Here is a 25,706-nt window from a genome sequence, read left to right as displayed (position 1 = left end):
CCAGACTGCTGCAGGATTGGTTGATGACTTCCATTCTGTGCAGAGGTGATTGGTTCCCAGAGTGTTTCTCTATTTAATGAATGACTAATCATCTGTGTAAAATCGTATTTTATCTTGAAACAAAAAGCAGTAAGGCTTGCCATGAACAGAATTTTTTGCCCAAAGTAATAAATATTATTATTACAGGGCAGCACAATGGCTAAATAGTTAGCACTTCCACCTGGCAGTACTAGGGTCATTGGTTTGAATCCCAACCATGGCACCACCTGCCTGGAGTTTGCATGTTCTCCCTGTGCCTGCGTGGGTTTCCTCCCACACTCCAAAGACATGCTGGTTAGCAAATTGGCCCCTGTCTAAATTGGCCCTAGTATGTGTATGTATGAATGAGAGTTAGGGACCTTAGATTGTACACCCCTTGAGGGTTAGGGACTGATGTGAATGTACAATATATATGTAAAGCGCTGCGTAAATTGACAGCGCTATATAAGTACCTAAAATAAATAAATAAAATAAATTATTATTATTATACAGGATTTATATAGCGCCAACAGTTTGCTCAGCGCTTTACAATATACCGGGAGACAATACAGCAACAATACAGTTCAATACAAGAGTGTTAGGAGGGCTAATTGGAGCTTACAATCTAAGAGTTCATGATAATCAATAAATAACAATAAACTGGCAGATGACAGATGAATCACCTTTCCAACAGAATGGAAAATTATTCCTGTTAGAGATATGTTATTGCAAAATATGTGAACAATCACAGTGGCCAGCCAGACAACTGTGTAAACCGACTATATCCCTGGCTCAGACGAGCAGAATTATGAACGATTTTGCCTTTTTACACATTACAAATTTATGATCATCTATAACTCATTTGTGAAGTTAGTATCTTCATCTCATTGAACAGAAATTCTGTCTATGGTCAGCTTATTCTTTTGTCTTGTTCAATTAGTGACCATTCTGGAAATGATTTCCTATGAAGGCCAATAAGTACAAATCAGCAAGCTGTTGAGATTTATTAGCTGATATAACAACAGATAGAAGAGGAATTTGTTAGGATTAAGACCACATATGACCATATACAAACTCATCTGACCAGGCTGTGTTCCAAAATAAAACAAGACAAAAAGTTGCAAAACTTCACAGGGAAACCGAAATCTTCCCCAAGCATTCTTAACAATTTATTCCATAGCTATAAATAGAAATTAGAGATCGGTCTATAAAATACAACAATAAATTAACAAAGCAATACATTCACCATGATGACACCACCTTATTATATTAATGTTGTAATTCTGTTTGACTGACAGTCTTGTAGTCATTAAAGTTTAACAGCCCACAGCACAAAAGTACAGTGCAAAGCATTATTTAAATAGCAGAAACAGATTTTAGCTACAAGCTCAATCTTCAGGCCTAGGGTGCCCTCTACAGGTTAAATGTTATATTGCAGCCAAATTGACTGGTATTCAAGCTGAAAGAAAGCTTGAGTATCTTTCTAAAACTCTCTGCCTAACAGAAAATGGGCTCACACATTTGTTAAAACATAATATAACAATTTTCAATTAAAAAAATGTCCTTTTTTATATGAAACATATTTAATATTAAAATAATATTATTTATTTAAAGCAGAATTTATAAAAAATTTTTAGCCCGTACAGTGGGGCTGTCCAGCACCGTTCAGGTTAACTGCTCATTTTGCTCTAGGGGAAAGAACAGCAGAGATATACTCACCTGACCCGCTGATCCTCCCTGCACAAGACCGGTCCCCTCAGCTCCTGCCCCCCCCCCCCACACATACATGGTCCAGTTGTCTTGTAAATGGACTGTTCCTGATGTCAGCATGCTCAAAGCACACTCCATAGATGAGAACAGTTTACCGCTGGACTGTGGGGGAGAGCGGTTTTCCGGAGGATCAGCAGGTCAGGTGAGGATGAGCTTTGTGCTCACCCCTAGAAAAAAGCAGCGGATCCATGCAGTGGGGGCAAAGCCCCACTGCATGGTGAAAAAAAAAATCACCTGATTCTGCTTTACGTTTTTTATTTTTTAAAGAGGTTAAGTTTATTTTGGTAAACATAAATTGTTACAACATAATAGTACATGAAAATTAAGTTTGTGTTCAACACAAAAGAGTTGAATATATAAGTTAACATTCTCATATCATAAATTACATTTTTATACACATGTATTAACTTGGATAGTAAAAAACATATGAAATCTGCTTTAAGTAGTATGTATGTAAGTATTAAAAAATAAACAAATAAATCCCAAAAACAAAATAAAAATTACACATACAGTATGTGTAAACCAAACTTTGCCAGAGTGTGTGACATGAGATGACAGTCAACCTGCAGATCACTATGTCTCCCCCACTAGCAGGCAGATCTCTGAATAAGTAAGGAGAGTAGTGGATGATCTGTTAATCATTTTCAATATTGAGAAACTACCAATAATTGTATTCCTAATTCATATAACATTTAACTGTGGCACAGAGAGTGTAGTGAAATGAGCATTCTCTTTTTAAGAGGCAGCAGCAAAAATCCTGAATCAATAACAAAGGTTTTCCATTTCCATCACCATGGTTGTGATATTCACTAGTAGTCCAAAAAAGTGGAAAAAGGTGGGAAGTGGAATAGGGAAACAGAATCACTAAAGTAAGGGCATCAGCTAACAAATTATTTAGCAGGAAAATGATCTCAAATATGTGGTCTTCCTATGTATTCCGTTTTGGCTGGAATTTCCCTTTAAGCCTGACACTATCAAGTTATTTACAATATTTTGATTGAGTGCACTGCTTGTGCATATGGACTTCACTTCAGCTCTGAGGAAGATGTTATCGCCCATGAAATGCGTAAGCTGCGCCCCTGTGGATGGACATGTTTCTAGTGGCAGGATGAAAACTGATACATGTACTTTATTGTGTATTTTTGTGAGTAAATCGCCATTTGTTTTTATCCAATAAAGAAGTACTATGGTAATACACAAGGCAGGTTTGCCTTCTCCTTTTGCTTATTTTCTAGCATTGTTTTACCCTGAACTGAACTGGGCAGCAAAGCGAATGTGGAGGTTATTCATTCTCATTGTCAAGTTTGAAGAGGACCCTACTCGGAGCCGGCAATTGGAATGAAACCTTTGGAGGGCCTTCTATACCTGCAGCACTGACAAGATTTTATATATTGCAATACAGTGAAGGAAATAAGTATGTGATCCTCTGCTGATTTTAAATGTTTGCCCACTCACAAAGAAATGATCAGTCTAGAAATTGAATGGTAGGTGTATTGCAACACTGAAAGACAGAATAACAACAAAAAATTCAAAAGAAATGCATGTCTAACAATTATGCACTGATTTGCATGTTCATGAGGGAAATAAGTATTTGATCCCCTATCATTCAGAAGGATTTCTGGCTACCAGGTATCTTTCATACAGGTAACAAGCTGAGATTAGAAGCAGTCTCTTAAAGGGAGTCATTTCTTTGTGAGTGGGCAAACATTCAAAATCAGCAGGGGATCAAATACTAATTTCCTTCACTGTATCTGTGGGAACATCCCGTTTTTAGCAGAAGATATAAATTCCCTTCCCCATCTCCAAAACACACATTTTGGAAATGAGCCATTCCCCTGTGCCCTGTGTAATGTCTATCCAGGCAAGGGGCAGTATATAGGTTGCCGTGGCATAAGACGCATGTCACGAAGGGTTCAATTAAGCCCAGAAGAACAGGGGTTCCAGAGCTGCCCTGTTTATTTATTTATTTTTATTTATTACAGGTACTTACATAATGCCGTCAGTTTACACAGTGCTTTAGATGTGTATATTTTACATTCACTAGCCCTCAAGGAGAGTACAATCTAAAGTACCACAGGTACTTATATAGTGCTATCAATTTATGTAGCACTTTACATATTATACATTCACATCAGTCTCTAACCCTCAAGGAGTGTACAGTCAAAGGTCCCTAACTCACATTAATACGTACACATACTAGGGCCAATTTAGACAGGAGCCAATTATCCTACCAGCATGCCTTTGGAGTGTGGGAGGAAACACACGCAGGCACAGGGAGAACATGCAAAAACGTAAGTTGTGCCATGGTTGGGATTTGAACCTACGAGCCTAGAGCTGGTTGCACAGTGATTTACAGTATATGCATTAAAAACATATGGAAAATACATTTGAAATAAATTGAGCTACACATCGTAGATTGAGAACCTCTATACAATTACAACCATGAAATAATTTAGGATTCTGTATCATGACTGAATAAGAGATGGGGGGCCTTCATGGTTCTGTTATTGGGCCTATAATACTGTACATAGTTGTGACCCTGCACACCACCATTTTCTATTTGCAGTAAAGCACCTTTCAAAAAATGAGTGCATTTTTCTACAGCACAGAGTACCAGTATTGAAAATTTAATGCAATCATCACTTGAGGTCTAATGCAAATACCCCCCAAACAAAAAAAGGCTTCTGGGCAAGGCCATATTGTACATGGCAAGCCTGTAAGTGAATGGCCCTACTTCCACCTTTTGAAGTGGGTTATTTTTGAATAGAGAGGCATAAATCGCCAAAATACGCTCGTTCCTAACTCCAGAAACCACTAAACAGCTCATCCACTCCCTCATCATATCACGACTTGACTACTGCAACTCCCTCCTCACTGGCCTGCCTCGCCGCTGGCTATCCCCGCTTCAGTCGATCCTGAATACGCCTGCCAGACTCATTCACCTTTCCAACTGCTCCATTTCCGCCACCCCCCTCTGCCAATCCCTCCACTGGCTTCCGATTGCGCAACAGATTAAATTCAAAATCCTAACACTGACGTACAAAGCCGTCCACCATACTGCCCAGAACTACATCACTGACCTAATATCAAGTACCGCCCAGCACGCACACTCCGCTCCTCACAAGACCTCCTTCTCTCTAGTTCCCTGGTCTCCTCCTCCCATGCCCGCCTCCAGGACTTCTCCAGGGTGTCACCCATCCTCTGGAACTCCCTGCCCCAACCCATCAGATTATCACCTACTCTCCTCTCCTTTAGGCGCACACTGAAAACCCATCTCTTCAGGGAAGCCTACCCCACCCCCTGCTAACTTGCCGACCTCCTCCACTCCTCCTACCACTCCATCCCCCACAGCTATCTCCTCCTGTGCCACCATCCCCTCCCTTCTAGATTGTAAGCTCGAAAGAGCAGGGCTCTCGAACCCCTCATGTTTTGCATTGTATTGGTATTGTTCTGTCACATGTTCTGTTCCCCTCTGTAATGTACAGCGCTGAGCGAACTATTGGCGCTTTATAAATACTGTATAATAATAATAATAATATTTGGGCTGTTAAAAGCAGAAAGTGTTAACAGTTAGGTTGCATCACTACTTAGGTCCTTGTTATTTGATATATTGTTTGCTATTGCTCTTATGTTGAATCAGTACTTGGATCTTGGACAGGTTCCAAGTGCTCACAACATTCACCTCTTTTCAGGTTAATAAGGCTCCTGGCTGCCAGTCCCAGTCCCAGATACTCCTGTGGACACACCACCTCCAACCCTCCAGGCACTCCACTATCTCTGATCTACATTTATACAGCGTGTTTAAGGAACGCTCTCTTCATCAGATAAAGCTGGAAAGCTATTAGTCTTTGTACTGTAACTATTTAGCCTTTTTAGGAGCGCACACACCCCATGCTTGATATACAGTATGTATGAACTGTCTTATGATGCTTCATATATGTCAGTCTGCCTGCACTGTTTCCTACAACTGCATGGTACCATTGTAATAAAGCCGTTTTCCGCAGCATATGTGTACACATGCTATACTAGCAGGGGCGGACTGACAACTCATGGGGCCCCTGGGCAATAGGGGATCATGGGGCCCCTGTGTCCTTGCCCAAACTCAAAAAAGCCTATGAAAAAGGTACCAGGGGCATCTCATGGGGCCCCCTACTGACCCCGGGCCCTCGGGCAGTGCCCGAGTTTCCAAATGGTCAGTCCGCCCCTGTATACTAGCATCCCACCAAACCCTTTCCTGGTAAATCCGCCCCTTTTAATTGTAAACATACTTATGGGGAAGTGTTGAAACTGTTATGTATAACTCCTGCAGAAAGAAATAATATTTCTCCCATCTACTAGACTAAAACCCTTCATACTTACAAAGAATCAGTCAATATGGCACCAAAAGCACCCCAATTCGTTGAGCAGCAGTGTGCACTTGAACTCAACTGATTGCTGAGCATGTTGTAAAGAACCATACACTTCTCAGTGGGCTCAGAAAACCAGCAAAGCTCAGGTGCACAGCTTCCGAGATTACCCATTTCATGAGATAAAGAATACTCCATTGCTGGGGTTCTTCTTAAGTTTTGAAGTAAAGCCGTCCATTCACAGGTCAAATTCCGAAATAATTTTCTTTCAAAAATCTTTTCTACGACTTTTCGTTCGAATTTCGCACAATTAGTGGGCCAAAGAAACGGCTGATTTTTGAGTGACCGTCAAATTTGAGTGATCAGGCATGTAAGAATGTTTTTGGAAAACTAACAAATTTCTAATGAACGATGGGAGAATTGTGCAAAACATGCAATCGAAAAATAAATGAGCATGAGCTGTGACCTGGGAAGAAAAGAACATTCTTGGCCATGAAAAGTCTTTTCTGTAGCAACATGAGGTGAAATTAAAGGTTTTGTTGGTTGAATTTCAAAATCAATGGTAACACCATCGAATTACAAAATGCACGAAAATTCCGATTTTCTAAAGAAATTTCATTCAGAATTTGACCCATGTATGGCCGGATTTGACAAAATCATGTGACAGTTGAACAGACACTAATGCAGGCCATACATGGGTCGAATTGCGAACACATTTTCTTTAGAAAATCAGAAATTTTGTGCATTTTGTAATCCGATGGTGCCACCACTGATTTTGAAATTTGACCAACCGAGCCTTCAATTACACCTCATGTTGCTACAGAAAAGAATTTTCGTGCCCAAGAATATTCTTTTCTTTCTACGTCACAGCTCATGCTCGTTTCTTTTTCGATTACATTTCTCGCATGATGCTTGCATCATTGATTATAAATTTGTTTACTTTTAAAATAATTTCCAACGTGCCTGATCACTAAAATTCGTTAGTTGCTCATCCAATAATGGTGCGAAATTCGAACGAACATTCCTAGAAAAGATTTTCTAAAAAAACTTTTTAGAATTCGATCCGTGTATGGCCAGCTTAAGCCCTGGTTCACACCACTGTGACTTCAGGTGCCACATGCAATTTACAAATTGCACCTGAAGTTGCATCTAATATATTTTTATGCCACTGTCTTAATAGGTGCGATTTCAAGTAGTACGATTTGAAAAATTGTTCCTGCATTACTTTTCACCACTTCAGTGCGATTTAACTTTCACAGATTATAAAGTAAAAGTCATTGAACCTGTGTCTATATCAGAGCTACTTTGAAGTAGCGCAATAAATGGGACCAAATTGTACCACTTTGAAATTGCATGTGGTGTGAACCAGGGCTAATTGGCAGAGTTCATTGAAAGAAGTTAAATCAGCTGACATTTAAAAGTCACTTTGTAAGAATATATTGAGAGAAGCCCAGAAGCAAAGTATGTTGTACCCTATGGAGTAGGTCATGTTGGAAGGCTTGCAATTAACGATGGCTCTAGTGTTGCTGACTAGCTAAAAACTCAGGCATGTTCGAATCCTAGTCCAAACCCAACTGAGTGAGCTTGCCAGGAAACTGTCACTGTACTGGGCCAATCGTGCCCTGCCCCACAGCCACATGTAGACATGCCTAATGTGAATAGCAGCCACAGCTTATTGTCCCAGTACAGGTGACAGCTTCCTGACAGCCTAAGTAGGTTCAGACTAGGATCCAAACATGCCTGAGCTCATCACTATTTCTGACAAGCTTCAGTGAACCCAAGAAGCTTAGAAAACAAAGATGTAGATGTAGTTGCAGTAAATGGGTCATGGGTTCGATTCCCGACCATGGCACCTCCTGCATGGAGTTTGCATGTTCTCCCTGTGCTTGTGTGGGTTTCCTCCGGGTGCTCCAGTTTCCTCCCACACTCCAAAGACATGCTGGCAGGTTAATTGGCTCCTGTATAAATTGGCCCTAATATGTGTATGTATGAATGTGAGTTAGGGACATTAGATTGTACACCCCTTGAGGGTTAGGGACTGATGTGAATGTACAATATATACCGGTATGTAAAGCACTGCGTAAATTGACAGCACTATATAAGTACCTGAAATAAATAAATAAATAAATAATGTAGGCAAGGGCATGGCAGCCTGGGAATGGCCATGTACACCTGTTCTTAAAGGGACTAAAAATATATCAACCTTTTTAATATGGTGGAACCCATGAAATAACTCTTTGGCTTCAGGGAACCCTTGCTAATAATTGTTCAGTTAACAGCTTACAGTACTTTAGTGTGATGGTCAGTGGGTAGCATGCTCCTTATATTTGTGGTTATTGGGAAGAATCCCCTACTTACAGATAGCTAAAAGATCATTGATGTCAATGGTTACTCATCTAAGAAGCAGAAATTGCACATTGCTTAGGAACCCCTAGCAACCTCTGGAGGAACCCTAGGGTTCCATGGAACCCTGGTTGAGAAACCCTGCTCTAGATGATATACTTCCTGAATGCAACAGACTGAGAACAGAGTTCTCAGTCTTCTTCATTCTGCCATTTTAAAAAATGGAATACTTGTTTTTACCTTTTTTCATCTTTTTGCTGGACCTCAGTGCTACTGATCTCCTGATCTCCTCTCTTTTCAGCCACTTTCCTTTCTACATGCTTGAATCACAGAAATTGCCTCATTTTCTGATGGTGACATCAGTGATCCAGGCTTGCATAATGGTTGTTGAAATAGCCATTTGTCTCTTTTAGAAGCTCATGTGACAGATTGTTGTCACCCTGTAACAGGAAGTGTCCAAACAAGGACCTTTATACAGGATCACCTGGTATCAATTTAATGACAGCTACAAATTTAAAAATATTGAAAATTACATTTGAAATGCCATTAACACATTACAGCTTATCTAATATTTTACAGTTTCAGTTTACACAGGGCTGTCTTAATGCATGGACACCCCGGGCAATACCCAGGGGCCCCTGGTGGATGGGGGCCCCAGGATAATCTTGCATTACATTATACTTGACAACTGTCCCGGATTTGCCAGGACAGTCAGGTTTTTACTAAGCTCCAAAACCTGGACTGTGCCCTCCTGATTCCAGTATTGTGCCCTCCTGACTTCTTCTGTACTGCGCACTTCTGTCTCCTCCACCCGTATTGTGAACTTTGTGTTGATTAGTCCTTGATTTATGGCATGTTTTCTTGTTTAAAATCACTTTTATTGAAAGAGCTAATAAATATATGTTTAATCCTATCATCTATTTCTACTTTAATTCTTGAGAGTGGGTGGGTAATTTGGCAAATTGGTACACTGGGGCAGGCTGGTAGGGGCCCCGGTGCATTATTTTGCCCAGGGGCCCATGACACTAATATGCTGATGGTTTAAAGTGGTTCTAAAAGCAGAAGGTTTTTTACCTTAATGCATTCTATGCCACCCTAATACTTACCTGAGCCCCATCTTGATCCAGCAATGTACATGAGAGCCACGGTTCTCCTGGGTCTCTCTCTCCTCATTGGCTAACACAGCATTGGGAACCATTGGCTCCTGCTGCTGTCAATCACAGCCAAAGAGGATAGAGCAGGTGATGGGGCCAAACCACGCTCTATGTATGAATGGTCAATATCTATTCAGAGGAGTGTGACTCAAGAGCAAGAGGATTGCTATTTGGGGCAGGGGAAGGAGCCAGGATCACTGGCTGGGGAACCAAAATGAAGAGGATCGGGGCTGCTCTGTGCAAAACCATTGCATAGAGCAAGTAAGTATAACATGTTTGTTAAGCTGAACTTCTCTCTCTCAATCAACATTTACTTTTTTTAATCCTTATGCTGCTAGTTTTGGTAAATAGATAGGAAAGTATATCATATTTACTTGTTTTAACCACTTGTTGACCACACTATAGCCCAATGACGGCTACAGTTGGTCGTCCAGTTCTGGGAGGGTGCCATATTATGTCTTCCCAGAGCCGTACACTCATTGCAGCACGCACCCGGCATGCTCTGTGATCGCTGTGTCCATCGGACACAGCTGATCACAGATCACGGTAAGGGGCCAATCACAGTGGCCCTTTACCTGTGATCAGCTGTGCCCAATCAGTGCCTGTCACTGCAGCCTATAAGTGGCCATCAGAGCTTTCTATAAGTGCCCATCAGTGCAACCTCATCAGAGCACATCAGTGAAGGAGAAAACTTTGTTTTTTTTCATTTATTTAGCAAAAAAAAAAACAGTGGTGATTAAATACCACCAAAAGAAAGCCCTATCTGTCTCAAAAAAAATTATAACAATTTCATTTGGGTACAGTGTTGCATGACCATATAGTTGTCATTTACAGTGTGACAGCACTTAAAGCTGCAAATTGGCCCAGGCAGGAAGGGTGTGAAAGTGCCCAGTAGGCAAGTGGTTAAACTTCATTTTTATAATTTCTACAGGTACATCCTGGTTTCCAGGCCTAGGCCTAGGCAAATTATGTCATATACAAATATGTTGCCCTTACTCCTTTTAAAAGTGATTTTTCAGCAAAAAAAAAAACATGGAGACATGGATGGATGGATGAGTTTGCTTTGAATATTTAAAAAAAATGAAATAGCTTTTATGGTTTGTGGTTTGTGGTGCTCAGATGCAATGTAGTTCTGCTTTAACAATGTATTTAATCATGACTGCTTACTTACTGTTGTGATGCTGTGATAGGCTATACCTAATCACATGGTATGGGGTAAGTTTTGCCTACATTGTAATTATGTGATCGCTATAAGCAGCCGGGTACCAATCACGTTGAACACAGCGGGCATGGGTTTGCACTGCTGTGCGACCCAGGGGGTGCATCAGTGTGCATGTGCTCAGTGACGTACCAGTACATCAATGAGCCTGTAGTTGCTGTCCACTAGCAGTAAATCTACTATCAGCAGATGGCAAGTGGTTAAAGCTGAACTCCAGGGAAAGAAAAATCTTACTGCCCCTCACTGCAAGAGTTGAATGCTCATTTATGTCTAGGGGAGCTGGAAAGGCAGTTTTATGTACATGAGCCTCCATTCCCTCAGACTCCTCCAATGTGCAAGGCTGATCTCCCCTGCCTCTATTTTCCTATGCTTCAATGGTCAGATACCCTCTGACATCACCAAGACCAATGCAGGGCCCTAGTCCTGCACTGAATGTGAGGATGCCAAGGAACAGTCCACTGCCAAAGCACAGGGGAGTGCCGCCATCTGCCAAGGGAGTGGAAGATCGAGTAAGTAAGACTGCATTTCCTGTCCCCTAGGTCTAAATGAGCCATAAACCCTTGTATTGCATTGGCAGCCCCAATGCAAGGGCATTTCACTTTTTCCATCGGGCTTTAACTACATAAACATGGACAAGAAATAAAGCTCATTATATTGACAGTTTGACACAGTCTTCCAGTCACAATTATCTATTTACCACAACAAATCTAATGACAGTCTCTACATTGTCCTATGATTTGATTGATGCATCTATAATAACAGAAAATGCAAGCTGCAGTTTTCATGGACAAGAAATTTGTCTCTATAGCCTAGTCTCATGGTCTCATAGTTCCTAATGAATTCAGACTGTATAAACATTCCTAAAGAAAAACAAAAAATAGGTACAGGAAATAAAGTATCAACTTTAAATATACATATGATCTAATCAGCAAAAATTAAAGGTTCAGACATAGTATCAAATCTTAGTAAAAGCTTCAATCTACTTTTTGATGTTGTTTCTTGGCCTGTGGACTATAGTCTTTTTCACACAAGACATGACACAGGAGAGGATAGAAAACTCTTCTCAGTCCAGCAGGCTTTGCACTGATCGAAAGAGCTCTATATTTCTTTGTAAACTGTCTCTTAAGGTCTCGGTTAGGCTTGGTTCACATATATGCAGCTGTGTGTGCTTTGGGTGCACAGGCACGGTAGCCCATTCATTTGAATAGGCTGCTATGTCTGCGTTTTCTGCAGGGAAAAGGTCCCTGCACTTTTTTTTTAAAATGTGTATTTAAGAACAGTATTTCAATTTGATTAGAAAGGTGTGAATGACAAGACAGCAGACAATACATGGGTGACAGATATTGGGGAGCAGAAATGTGAGAGCTAGGCAGAGCAGCATCAACAGAGGAGCATAATGAGAGAAAGGCAGAACAGCAGCAAAGGAGGATTTTTCTAGGGGTTGCTTGCAGAGGACTGGATGGGACAGCTGTCCTATTTCACCAGATGGCATAGTCCCATGGGTATAGACCACTGCTGTTCCCATGGCCAGACCACAGAGCTCAAACAGTCTAGGTTTTTTCTCCACACATCTGCATTCCTGCAGCATATCAGCCATGGTTAAATTACCAGTCATTTGGGTACTACGTGCAATAAGGAGATACATTAATGGGCTCTTTCTTTGTGAAATGACTGAACAAGGATCCCAGGGTTCGGGCAACGATGTGACCATTATTGGGTGGCCACCATTTTGGATACCTGATTCCCAAGAAGAAAATGGAAGCTCTAATGCTGCCATTCCAGAAGGTGCACAAAATATCTCCTATAGAGGAGGTGCTATGGAAGAGTCTCTTGACCGTATTCCCTGATGGTGGCAGGATACCCTCTCAAGCCCATTGTGCCTCAGATCCTCACATCCTCGTGAAGAGGAGCAGCGATTACAGTGGCTGCCTTAGTTAAGATCTTTTTGCAACCAAAGTGGACAGGTCCTGCTCCAGGTAGAACTGACAGACAACACCTTAACTACATAATTGCAGACTACTTCACTCCTGGTGCCTTTTCTGCTGGCCTGCCACCATTATCTGTTCCTGCCACCTATAATGGCCTATTCCATTGTTCAGGCATTGTAAAGTTCCCACACATATTGTTTCTGTAGGTACTGTAAGGACTCATTTACACTGTATGCATTTTTCTGCACACAATGCAGGTCACCACTAGGGCTCAAAAGTATATCCTACATAGCACCAGCGGTGTATTTACCACAAGGCAAACAAGGCATTTGCCTAGGGTGGAATTTTCAGGGCTGCAGCACCATCCCCTGAAAGAAGGAAAGGAAGAAGGGACACATGCAGCACAGGGATCTGAGAGAGGCTGCGGGCTGCTTGATGGTGTATGCAGAGCCTGACTCTTGTTCCAGGGGATGTCCGAAGCTGTGAAGGTGAGTGTCTTATCTCTTGCTGCAGTGGGAGGGGGGTTGCCAGTGTATGGGGGGAGGTGGTAGTAAAAGGCTCTCAGGTGGGGGGGCCGGGGTGTTGTTGGTCAATGTCAGGCTCTCTGCATGGGGGAGGGGGGTGTTGGTCGGTGTCAGGGTCTCTATGTGTGTGGGAGGGGGGCATTTTTGTGTTGCTTAGGGCAGCATGAAACATAAATACACCACTGCATTGCACCTCAAAGTTTGTGGCCTATTTGGGTTCTCCAGCATTGTAAATATGCCACATATTGTTTATGTAGCTACATTTCAGCTAGGGAAATTTGTAATATTTGCTGCAGGTTGAAAATGCTGTGTTTCCAAGTTCTAGCCTATAGCCTATTCTAGTTCTTCAGTACTGTAAAGGTGTCACACAATGTCCATAGCTGGAGCTCAGCTGCCAGATTTCTAATGCTTGCTATAGGGTAAATCATGCTCTATGTCTCCAAATTTCTGCAGCTGGGGAAGAGCTGCCAAATATCTGTTTGCTGCAGGGTAAATCCTGGAAGGTTGTTCAGGGAATGTGGGGTTGTGGTTTTAAAATATTTTGTGCACTCCATTTTGATGCTTTTTTAATCTTTTAAGGCAGTACAGTGTGGTCCTATGAAAAGAAAGCTCACAAGCTACACTACGAAACACTTTTGCCACTGGACAATTTGTAAGCAGTTAAGGGCTTTATCATTAGCTTTTTTTAAAAGAGTACATTATTCTTAAACTTTGAGATCTGTTATGGCTGCCACTTCCATTGTTCAATTCAGGTCCTGTTGTCACTGGATAAAAAAAAAAATCAGGTGCCGCAGCAAAAACTACCTGAAGGTAGTTAGAACTGCCTGAATTTGTTGCTCGTGTTGGTAATCTTTTAGATTGTAAGCTCCAAGGAGCAGGGCCCTCCTAACCCTCTTGTATTGAACTGTATTGTCTCCCTTTATTTTGTAAAGCGCTGAGCAAACTGTTGGCGTTATATGAATCCTGTATAATAATAATAATGTTATAAAAAATTGTGCAAATGCTTGTCTGAATTAGGTGCATGTAGTTCTAAAGGGATCTACAGCCAGAACAAAGTTATTAAGGTTTCACTGAATTCCCCAGAGAGTCTGCTACCAGTTCTTTGGTTTGTTTGCTATTGCTGAAAATATTGCCTGAGCCACATAAATCATTGGCATATTTATGTGCTGTCATTGTTCATGTTATCTTTACTGTTACATGATGCATCCATCAAAAGTATTCTTTTCAGAGAGTAAATGAAGCATTGTTACTCACACTATGGCCTGTAGCAGGGGTATGCATATTTTGTTCTTCCAGCTGCTGCAAAACTACGAGTCCCACCATGGCTCTGCCTCTGAGAGCCATACCTGTGGCGAACAGAGTCTTACAATGTCTCATGGAACTTGTAGTTTTGCAAAATCTGAAGGGCTGAAGTTTGCCTAAGCCCAGTCTATAGGTTATGTCTTGTTTTAACTTTGCAACAGAGTCCAATTTTATAGTCCTGAAAGAAGCAGCGTTCACAGAGCTGTCAAGGACAGCACTAAGGCGTGGAATGATTCTGCGCTGTACTTACTTGGTTGTAGTAGTTTTGAATCTGTATTTTTATATGCTTGCAATTTTTCTAGACACACATTTCACAGCAACACAAACACAGCACTGCTATACAGCATGTAACAAATGAAGAACAGAACAAGTTACAGCTGATGAAGAATTCAGACCACAGAATAGTACAATGTCACCCTCTAGTGACTGAAATGTAAAATGTAAGGCAAACAAAATAGTTTCAGGTAAGAAGTGAGAGCCATCTGTAAACTAATACTGCTAATCAGCAAACAAAATCAACACACGGAGTCAATGACCATAATCTGATCTTTCTGTAATCCTCTCCAGATAAAATGCAGGGTACACCAGGGGGATCACTGAAACCATATAGTGCTGGGCAATGTCCTCTGTCCCTGTTTCCTGTATTCAATCACTTTCAAACAAGACAGATTAGCATCTAATTGGTGGCTGTGCAAAACATCCTAGTGCTATTTCTTACATCAGAGTTTCTGTATGGACTAGACAACATCCTGTAAGGTCCACAGTGGGTGTGTTTGGGAATAGGTTCTCTGCATTACAAGCAGGGGTTCTTACATCACCAGATTATCAACAATGTGAAGTGGACATGTACATTACAGCTCTGTCTGGATGAAATCCTGAAGTCCTAAGTAGACTGTGTTTCCTACATAGATCTCAATGCAGGGGCGGACTGACCATTTGGAAACTCAGGCACTGCCCGAGGGCCTGGGGTCAGCAGGGGGCCCCATGAGATGCTCCTGGTACCTTTTTCATAGGCTTTTATGAGTTTGGGCAAGGACACAGGGGCCCCATGGTCCCCTATTGCCTGGGGGCCCCATGAGTTGTCAGTCCGCCCCTGTCTCAATGTTTCAAGTTTACTGTAATGCACTTCTAAGGCCCCATGCACATGGGGTGTCTAGCAGTTGTGCATCCCTCCGAGCATTTTAGTGCACTTTGGAGGAACAGGTGCAGTGTCCAGCCCCGCTGTCTGCAGCCTGTCAAAGTCTATGGCAGGCTGCAACTGAATGGAGCTGAAAGCTGTACTGAGTGGTACTTGCACAGTCCACCATAGTCTTTGACAGGCCATAGGCAGTGAGGCTGTATGCTTCATCCCCTCCCTTCCAGGCAAAATAAAATGCTGGAAAGGATGCACAATAGCTAGATGCCCCATGTGAAAGGGGCCTACCTGAAAGCTTATGATCTCAATTGATCAGAAAAATGACTGTGCAAAGTTTACCTCGGGATCAAAATGTTTTTGATTTAAAGAATTTGAATAAAATCTCACAACAAAACAGATCAAGCAGCTGTAATAATCATTTTTTTGTTAGCAGAACTTTGTATTTAATGGTTTTAATCAAGTATTAATAAATGTACTACACGAATGTAGCATGCCCTCTAAATTGCCACTTGTGAACTTAGTCATATTCCTCCAGTTGGAGCACTCACAGCCAGGCACACAGAATTGTCTTCACTCTTCCACTGGCTCAAAGGAACAGTCTAAGGGTGTCCTTTTAGGTTTTATTGGAACATAGACCTTAGACAAAGATGAGGGGAGCATAGGATACCCCAGAGAACTGAAGAACTGGACAACCTGAGGACTGTACCAAAAGAAAATATCCCACCGAATCTCTATGCTGATATTGACTATGCCTTCTCCCAGAGACCAAAGCTACATAGTCACTGACTTTCCAGCACTGGGGTTTTACATTTTTTTAAGTTGGCGACTAAAGATGAGCTTGGGTATCCTTCAAACTCATCTCTAGCCAAACTCCAATGAGTTGCAGGCCAGGTCATTCCCACCCCACAGCTCACAAAAACAAAGAGGCAGGCTGTGGGCTAAAAAAAATTCTGAGTTCAGAGTTTGCCTAGAGATGCATTCAGTGGATGCCCAAGTCCATCGTTATTGGTAACAGAGTATCTTTAAGACCAACTTACCAGGGGTCTTACAACTCTGAGAAGCAGAAAAATCTGTGTATGTTCAGTGGTGGATAAATGTGGTGGACATAGAACAGTGTTTCTCAACCTTTATTTTAGTCAAGGCAAAATTCTGTACAATATCAAGGCACTGCAATTTAAATGTAAAAAACAAAACTATTAAATGGTGGTGGTTTGCCAACATGGTGCCCAAGATTGTACGGCTACACAATAAACACTTTTGGCTTTGTGCAACAAAAAAGGCAGACTTGTTCCACCCGCTGGCTTGTTGACAATTTTTAGGCAATTTCGGGTAAAGTTTAGGAAATGTTCCAAGGCACCCCTGAAGAACCCAGAAGGCACCCCAGGGTGCCACAGAACACTGATTGAAAAAGTACAAATAAGTCTTTCTTTTGGCAAAACTGTTTTGAAAACATATTTTTTGTTCTATGCAACTGATAGACAAAAATAAAAGTGTGCTTTTTTTTCTTCTTTGATCAGTGTTAGTTTTAAAATAAAAAAGTATACATTTTATTCTAAAATGTGTCCTGTTTATAATGACCCTAAAATTTAAATTCAGATACAAAGCATTTGAGAAGTTATTTACAAATTAAATAACGCTTTTTTATAGTTTTGCACATTTTTAATGAGACAGTAATATGAGACAGTAAAAAAAAAAAAGCGCAAATAACAAAAAAAAAAAAGAAAAAGAAAAAAAATACTAACGGTTGAAAGAAAATAAAAAAATAAGCAGTAATAGCAGGGGTGGACTGACCATTTGGGAACTTGGGCACTGCCTGAGGGCACGGGGTCAGAAGGGGGCCCTATGAGAAGCCCCTGGTACCTTTTTCATAGGCTTTGAGTGTGGTTTGAGTGTGGGCAAGGACACAAGGGCCCCATGGTCCCCTATTGCCCGGGGGCCCCATGAATTGTCAGCCCACCCCTGAGTAATAGAATAGCGGAGAAAGTTTCAAAGGAGTTAATTAGAGCTGATTAGACTTAACAAAAAGAGCATAATGGGGTAAACAAAAACACATGTTATTTAAATGTTTTTGTTTCTTTTTTACTTATGTTACTATGGTTGCTTTAACTGATATTATGTGCAGATCAAAGGTCAACCTTTAACTTTGCTCAACAATGAAACATAGTATATACTATGTAACAATAGGGTTACAACTTTTCTCAAAGAAGGCTTAGCAGCTACTGTCCAAAAGCTTAGCAGCTACTGTTGTGAAACAGAACAAATCTCTGCTGTCATAATTACAGCAAATGACAGCAATAGTGACTAGGGGAGTGGGGGAAGAGGGACATGGTGTATGACATATACAAGTATGCAGGTCAGAAGCTGTGATTTACTAATCTACAATCTCATTCTAGGTATCAGTGACTTAGTACTGCAGCCACAAACAGCCTAGTGACCGACATTCTTAGTGAGAGATCCTTGTATTCCTCCTTGTATGGGTTTAAAATATAAATGTTTAGACAAATTGGGCAAGGTATAAATGCCTACATACACATCCAGATTAGCTACCAAATCTAAACCAGCTGGTAAGTGGACCTTCACTGATATTGCAGAAAGGCAAACACTCACTTGAGTATCAAACTGCCAGAAATGAAAGAAGCTAAAATTAAAGTGTTTCATCAACATTTGTATGCAGCTTTCAAATAAGCATTTTTATTATCTGTCATGTGATATGGGTAGGGATGAGCAAATAAAGAAAAAATCGTGTGTTGATTTGAAAGTTTCCACCAAAAATTGCTGCTGGAAAGTTTACTCAACAACTAAGATTAAGGGAATTGTCATGTGTGCCTACGTATACTTTTATCTCTAATGTGAATTGTTGAAAGCTAGAAATTCTGTTAAAACAAACCTCTATTTTTTCATAAAAAGTGCTTATTTTAATACACTGACTATGGATATAGAAAGCCAGCTCCTTGAGCTAAAACAGCAAGGTCTTTTGTTAAAACAGAACTAAAGACAGGTTAAAGTAGAGCTTTAACTACTAGAAACTGCTAGCAATAAAACAATCTACTTTTGTTCTTCAAAAATGGGCAGCTTTTGGTGCACTGGGGTTTGCAATCAACATGCCAGATTCTAAAATAAATGACAAAAAACGATATCCTTACTCCCCAAAAATAATCTATACCCAACCACTACTTAATAGTCCTGTAATCTATATTTTTATTAAATTGTTTTTTACTGTCTTTTTCTACCTCTCTGTGATCTCCCAAACCTCTTGTTTTCCCCCTCACTTCTGTTTATCTGGAACAAGCAGGTCACTTTATTTGTAGTCTTGTGCACTGCTCTATGCATACTTCACATCCCATAATGTATAGTCTTTAGCAGTAAGCATCACAGAAGCAAAAAAAAGTAATTTGGAAATTTGGAGGGGGCTGAGAGCGATAGAAGGTACTTTTTAAATTAAGATTATATGCTTAAATATTTTTTTTTTTCTTGGTATCTCATGAATTTACAGAAATGCCTTTTATTGGTGAGCTATGCTCAAATTGAATAGGCCTTCCATTCTTATGTAAAAATCAAAAACATGTTTAATAAATAGTGAGAGATTGCAGGATGATTACAGGATTACAGAATATAAAATGGTCTACAAGTATAAAAGTATAGTTAAGATCTTGAGATAAAAACTGTGTGTGCCTAGGTATGTGTAGTCATGCGTCCAAATGATCTCTGTGTCTGTGTGAAAACTGCAGTCTTTTTACAGAAAGGCCTCATCACCCCCCTTTTTAATTTATATGGTGAGCAAGGCTTCAGAAATGTAACTATCAATAAGGCCAGGTTCACACCTGTGCATTTTTTTATGCATTTGGTGTTTTACAGCAACGCAGTGCATACCATTTATCATGATTTTCTATGGATCACATTCACTTCTATGTGTTTTTTGTGTGTGCGTTTTTTGGAAAGGGTCAGGGACTTCTTTTCTCGCAGCAGTTTGCATTTTTATTCCAATAGACTTCAATGGAACTGCATTTAAAATGCAAGTGCTGCATTTTGTATGCATTTTTTATGTGTTTTTAACCAGTTTTTGATGCATTTTGCGTTTTTAATCTGCCCAGCAACAAGTTGGCCAAAAAAACGCATAAACAATGCTTAAAAAATGCACCACAAAAAGCACTGCAAAAACTGATCAAAAAACGCAAACTGCATAGGTATGAACCTAGCCTTAAGAAGCCTCTTTAAAACTACAAGGGATTCATGGGGTTGGGAATGTTGCCTATACACAATAGTTATACATATGTATAATACTCCTAAAAGTTTATATATCAACATATGTCCACTTAACACAATGTTCTTCCCTATATTAATGTCATAATCAAGAAATATTACAGTATAAAGATTGCATTCTTAACTTATACATGCTTAAGAAACTCTTACACACTTTCAATGCAAAATGAGGAGGAGGAGATTTACTAAAACTGGTGCACTCAGAATCTGGTGCAGATGTACATAGTAACTATTCAGCTTCTAACTTCAGCTTGTACAATTCAGCTTTGACAATAAAACCTGGAAGCTGATTGGTTTCTATGCACAGTTGCACCAGATTTTGCACGCTCCTGTATTAGTAAATCATCCCCCTTTGTCCCACACAATTTGACAAGAGTTGGGTTCATTGATGACATATGTAAGCGTGAAATTTCTAGACAGAACAAGCAACACTGTATATATTCTCATATATAGTAGATTTCTATGGAATGTGTTTACTTTTCCCAATCTTGAACGAATAAAAATATAAAATAAAGCAACTCATTTCATCCTAAGGTCCAAGCATTTATACATATTAGTATTGTTAATAAGCAGATATTAGCTGTTAGATTATAGCAGACTTCTAACACACTTTGAAAACCATCTCCAGGCCAGGGGCAGACTGACCATTTGGAAACTCGGGCACTGCCCGAGGGCCCTGGGTCAGTAGGGGGCCCCATGAGATGCCCCTGGTACCCTTTTCGTAGGCTTTTTTGAGTTTGGGCAAGGACACAGGGGCCCCATGATCCCCTATTGCCTGGGGGCCCCATGAGTTGTCAGTCCGCCCCTGCTCCAGGCACATGTTACACGTCCCTCCCCTTTCACAATAAAAAAAAAACACCTTTTTATATTGAATTAAAGTGTTACTAAACCCATAGCAGTAAAATCAGTCTGTATATGCAGTAAAGCATGCTTATTATACTCACTGTGGAACCTAAAGGGCTAATCCTCTTCATTGTATAAAAAGGCTGTTTGGTCCTTTTTTTTCTGCCCCTCTTCTTGTTGAAATGACCACCTGATACAGACTGACTCCATAGTCACATGCACATCCTCAGTTTGGTGTGTATTACTAGACAGGTTTTTTTATTTTCTTGGAAGGGTGCATGTGAAAAGCACAGGGCCAATCAGCACTGTCCAGACAGAAGGTCAGGACTTTCGCATCCTCCTAGAGCAGAAAGAAAACTCCTCCTACAAGCTTTAACCAGTGCTCTGCTGAAGTCACAAGACTGCTCTAACTGCTGATGAGAAAAGGTTTTTAGCAGTTTATATTTACTAAAATAATTGCATTTCTATGTTGTGTGTACTGTGGGAGCCCAGATATAGTGAATGCAGGGTCCTGGGTTTAGTATCACTTTAAGTCTGCCATCATGTGACCCTTCATAGTAACTCTTCTGGGAGTGAAGACCTGTGACACAGCACTAGAGACCAGGCCTTCCACTGACTGATCTTGTTGCTGCCCCTCTTTGTGATGTCATCAATTTTCTGTAGTCTTCTGGAATCTGAGAGGACCCAGCCACTGGTCAACATAAGAGAAAGTGTCCATGCCACCCTGGCAGCAACTTGACAACCTAAGAAGAACTCTACCACCTTGCAGTCCAGAAGACAGAAGTGTCAGTCCCAGCATGTTATGTGACTAGGAATTTAAGTAAGTATTTGGGGCTTTTAAATTCCTTTTTAAAAATTGTTCCATTAAAGTGGCAGAAAAAATTGTTTTGAAAAAAAAAAATAACAAATATCTTATACTTACCTTCTTTATACAATGATTTTGCAGAGAACAGCCCTGGTCCTCCTCTTCTTGGGGCCCCTCCCTCCTGCCTAATGCCCCCAAAGCAAGCTGCTTGCTATGGGAGCTCATGAGTTGCTGTGTCCATTCACACACGGAGTGTGGCTTAGCACCACCTTGCCCCCACTCTCTCCTCAATGGCTTACTGGCTGTGGTTGACAGTAGCGGGAGCCAATGGCTACCACTACTGTTTCACTCAATGAGGAGAGAGATACCCTCCCTCTCATGCACATCACTGGATCATGATGGGGCTCAGGTACGTTTCAGTGGGGCTGGGGGTGTTGCTGCACACAGAATGTTTTTTACCTTCATGTATAGAATGCATGAAGGTAAAAAATCTTGAGCCTTTACGACCACTATATTTAGATAGAAGAGGGTGGGGGGAATTGTTTGAGGAAAGGAGGCAAGGGGAGAGCCAGAGTGCAGCTCTAATCCAAGCTGAACTTCCAGTTTAAGTCAACTAAATACATTTCAGGTGCATTAAAAAACGATATGCAAAGTCTTACCGTTCATTTCCTCAACTACAGACTGAGTGAAAAAGTCTTTACTCTCCTAGCATGGTGTAGAGCAGAAGTATCCAAGCCACCTACAGCCCGTGAGAGTTCAGCATGCGGCTCAGGGCATATCTGGAAGAACCCCATACAAAAAAAGCCATGGCAGCTAGCATGTATCAAGGGTTGCAGGGGATGCCATGTACATCCATTTGCATAGAGGCTGCTGTAGCAGAGAATACAGGAATGAGCGCAACTAAATGGACGCTGGGGGGTGCCTTCTTTGTAAAACAGCCAAAGCAGGGATTCTACATAGCGCCATGCAATTAAATGCCACTTGGCTGTATGGGGGGGGGGGGGGTGCGGTGTTGAGGTGGGCTATGCCCCCCTATATTTCAGTTGCTCCCCTGAAGCCCCCTGTCCACAACCTCCCCTCTACTGCTGTGGGTCAAAAATGTCACCGGAACCTTTTTTCTGCATGAAATGTAGTCACAGTAGCCCATTCAAATGAATGGGCAGCCGTGTCCAAGACAATTCCTCCTTTTCCAATGTAGTCCAGGAAGATCAAAAGGTTGGAAACCCTTGGTGTAGAGGAGAACTTTTTCTCTGTGTATGCAATGCCATTGACTGCTAGCAACAGGGTCACTTTAAATCTATGTTCCTGTATGTAAATCAAGTCCACACAAAAATTGCAGTGCTAGTGCTGGGCTTTCTTAGTAAAAAGCACCATGTATTAAATGTTTGTAGTACAAAGATTTAAACAAATAATGAAAACATTATATAAAATAGTTTATAAACTGCTAAAGCGGTATTAAACCCAAAACCAAAAATGTATTATGTATTATGCAGCTTACCATTCATTAGATGTGGTGGCTGTATCAGTTTTCTTTTCTTTGGCTTTTTTTCAGTCTGTTTTCACCTGGTGATCTGCCAGTAACACACCTCCTGTATTAGAGAGACACCACTTTGGAGGAATGAGCACAGTACACAGCAGACAGCAGGATTGTCAGTCTCTGGGATAGGAGTGTTAAAGGTATTAGTGGATTTGAATACAATAACAAATTGAAGCCAAACTCCAGCTAACACTTTATAATCTGTTACAGGAAACAGTTTTTTACTTTTTGGGATAAAAGTTTTACATGAATAAATAAAAAGTTAACATTTTAAGTCACCCCCTACCAGTGGTATATTTATTTTATTACAGGTACTTATATAGCACTGTCAATTTATACAGTGCTTTACATATATATATATATAGTATATTCACATCACTCTCTTACCCTCAAGGGGTGTACAATCTAAGGTCCATAAACTTACATTCATATACAAAGGCCAATTTAGACAGGAGCAAATTAACCTACCAGCAAGTTTTTAGAGTCAGGAGGAAACTGGAGTACCTGGAGGAAACCCATGCAGGAACAGGGAGGACATGCAAACTCCAGGCAGGTGGTGCCCTAGTTGAACCAATGACCCTAGTACTGCCAGGTGGAAGTGCTAACCACTGTGCTGCCCGTATAGATATTCTGCTGGAGATCTTGAACTTCTGAAAAACAGCTAGCTGAGTTACCAGATTAAAGAGAAGAAAGAAAGCCTAAAAAAAGTAAACTAATACAGCCATCACATCTTAGAATTGCTAAGCAGTGATATAATACTGTAAATGTTTGCTTTTGGGTTTAATACTGCTTGGAGCAGAACTACACTGTATCTGAGCACAACAAACCAAAGTGCTATTTAATTCATGTTTATTATTCAAAGCAACTCCGCACTTCTCCCATCCATTCAAGTCTTCATGCTTTATTTTTCTAAAAAATCACTTAGAAAAAAACCCCTAGTATTTCTGACTGAATCTTGAGTAAAGGTAGATTAACGTAGCAAATACGTCCTGGAATCCATCTGTTCTTAGCTCAGGCATGCACAGACAGGTGGTTGTGCATGGCTAAGAAAACCCCTCCTCTCCTGAAAACTCCTGGGATGTATGACGTTATTTCCCTAGGCATGTAAACTAGGAAGTAACGAAAGAAATGTACAAAAAAAGTTTAACACAAGTAAATATAATATACTTTCCTATCTATTTACTATTGCTAGCAGCATAAGGATTCAAAATAGTCAATGTTGATTGAGAGAGTGAAGTAACATTTTAAGCATTAGAAACAAAATAGTTTTGAGTAAAAACTTTGCAGTTCTTCTTTAAAGTCAGATAACCACAGCTGGGTGTTAAATAAACCATGGACAACTGGTATTTTCTGTGTTGCAACACAATAAGCTATTTTTAAATTACAGTGTATCCACATGCATGTCAGCATCTATCATTTTACTGGAACTACAACGTTTCCCACTTCCTCTATTGCTTCACTCATTTCTAAATGCAGCTCAAGGTAAACACAACTTTAAAACTGATAGATTAACTAAAGCTAGGTTCACTTCTGTGTGGGTGGTGCCACTGTGGGACCCACACAAATACCGACAACTGCAACCACCCACACAGAGAAATGCAGGACCTGCGGACAGGTGCCACTAATCCTAATGACACGCCACGCGCACTGGATATCGCAACCATACTGGGAACTGCAGTTCCCATGCGGGCTGAGATTTCAAAAATAGTGCTCCTTTCCTGCATGTCCCAGGGCAAGGCAGCCCATTCAAATGAATGGGCTCTCGGGCTTGTGAAAATTGTGGACCGCAGGGCCGCACAGGTGTAAACCTAGCCTAAAACATATTTATACATCATTCGGACACAGAGCTGGATTTAAACTTTCTAGCCCCATGTCAACTCACATGTGATGTTCCTGTCAAACTCCCTGGAAGGTGGAGATGCTCAAACACATTCGTATACATAGAATTAACCCTTACAGAACAGTGTATGCCATGCCCCCACAGTCCTGATTGCAGAGGGACTGTCCTGGGATGTGAATCAAATCAGCTTGGTGCTGGAATGCTTGTTTCAGCACCGGATTCTAGTGTCATACTTTAATCCTGTTTCTGGTCATATTACAAAAACATCATCATGTCATGATAGGTCTAAAGGGTGAGTTGACTTATGTGTGTGTGCGCGGGGGGGGGGGGGAAGCTGATCTCAGGTTTGAAGATAGGTTTAAAGAAGGTAGCTGAGCCACGTGTCTGAAGAGGACTTTAAAGGAGGGACTGATCTGGGGTCTGAATGTTAAGGGGGATTAACTTCTGGTCTGAATGTTAAGAGGGCTGATCTTGGGTCTGATTGTTAAGGGAAGATTAATTTGATGTCTGATTGCTAAAATGAACTGATCCGGGGTCTGAATATTAAGGAGGGGTGCTGGTCTTGGGTCTGATTCTTAAGAGGATCTAGGGTTTGAATATTAAGGGGGGCTGATCTTGGGTCTGAATGTTAGGTGTTGATCTGTGATCTGATTGTTAAGGGGGCTGAAATTGGATCTGAATT

This window comes from Staurois parvus, unplaced genomic scaffold, assembly GCF_062004578.1.
Source record: "Staurois parvus isolate SC_StPar_1 unplaced genomic scaffold, SC_StPar_1.0 ptg000562l, whole genome shotgun sequence".
Classification (NCBI taxonomy): domain Eukaryota; kingdom Metazoa; phylum Chordata; class Amphibia; order Anura; family Ranidae; genus Staurois; species Staurois parvus.
The sequence above is the reverse complement of the archived record's forward strand: the minus strand, read 5'-3'. Positions refer to the sequence as shown.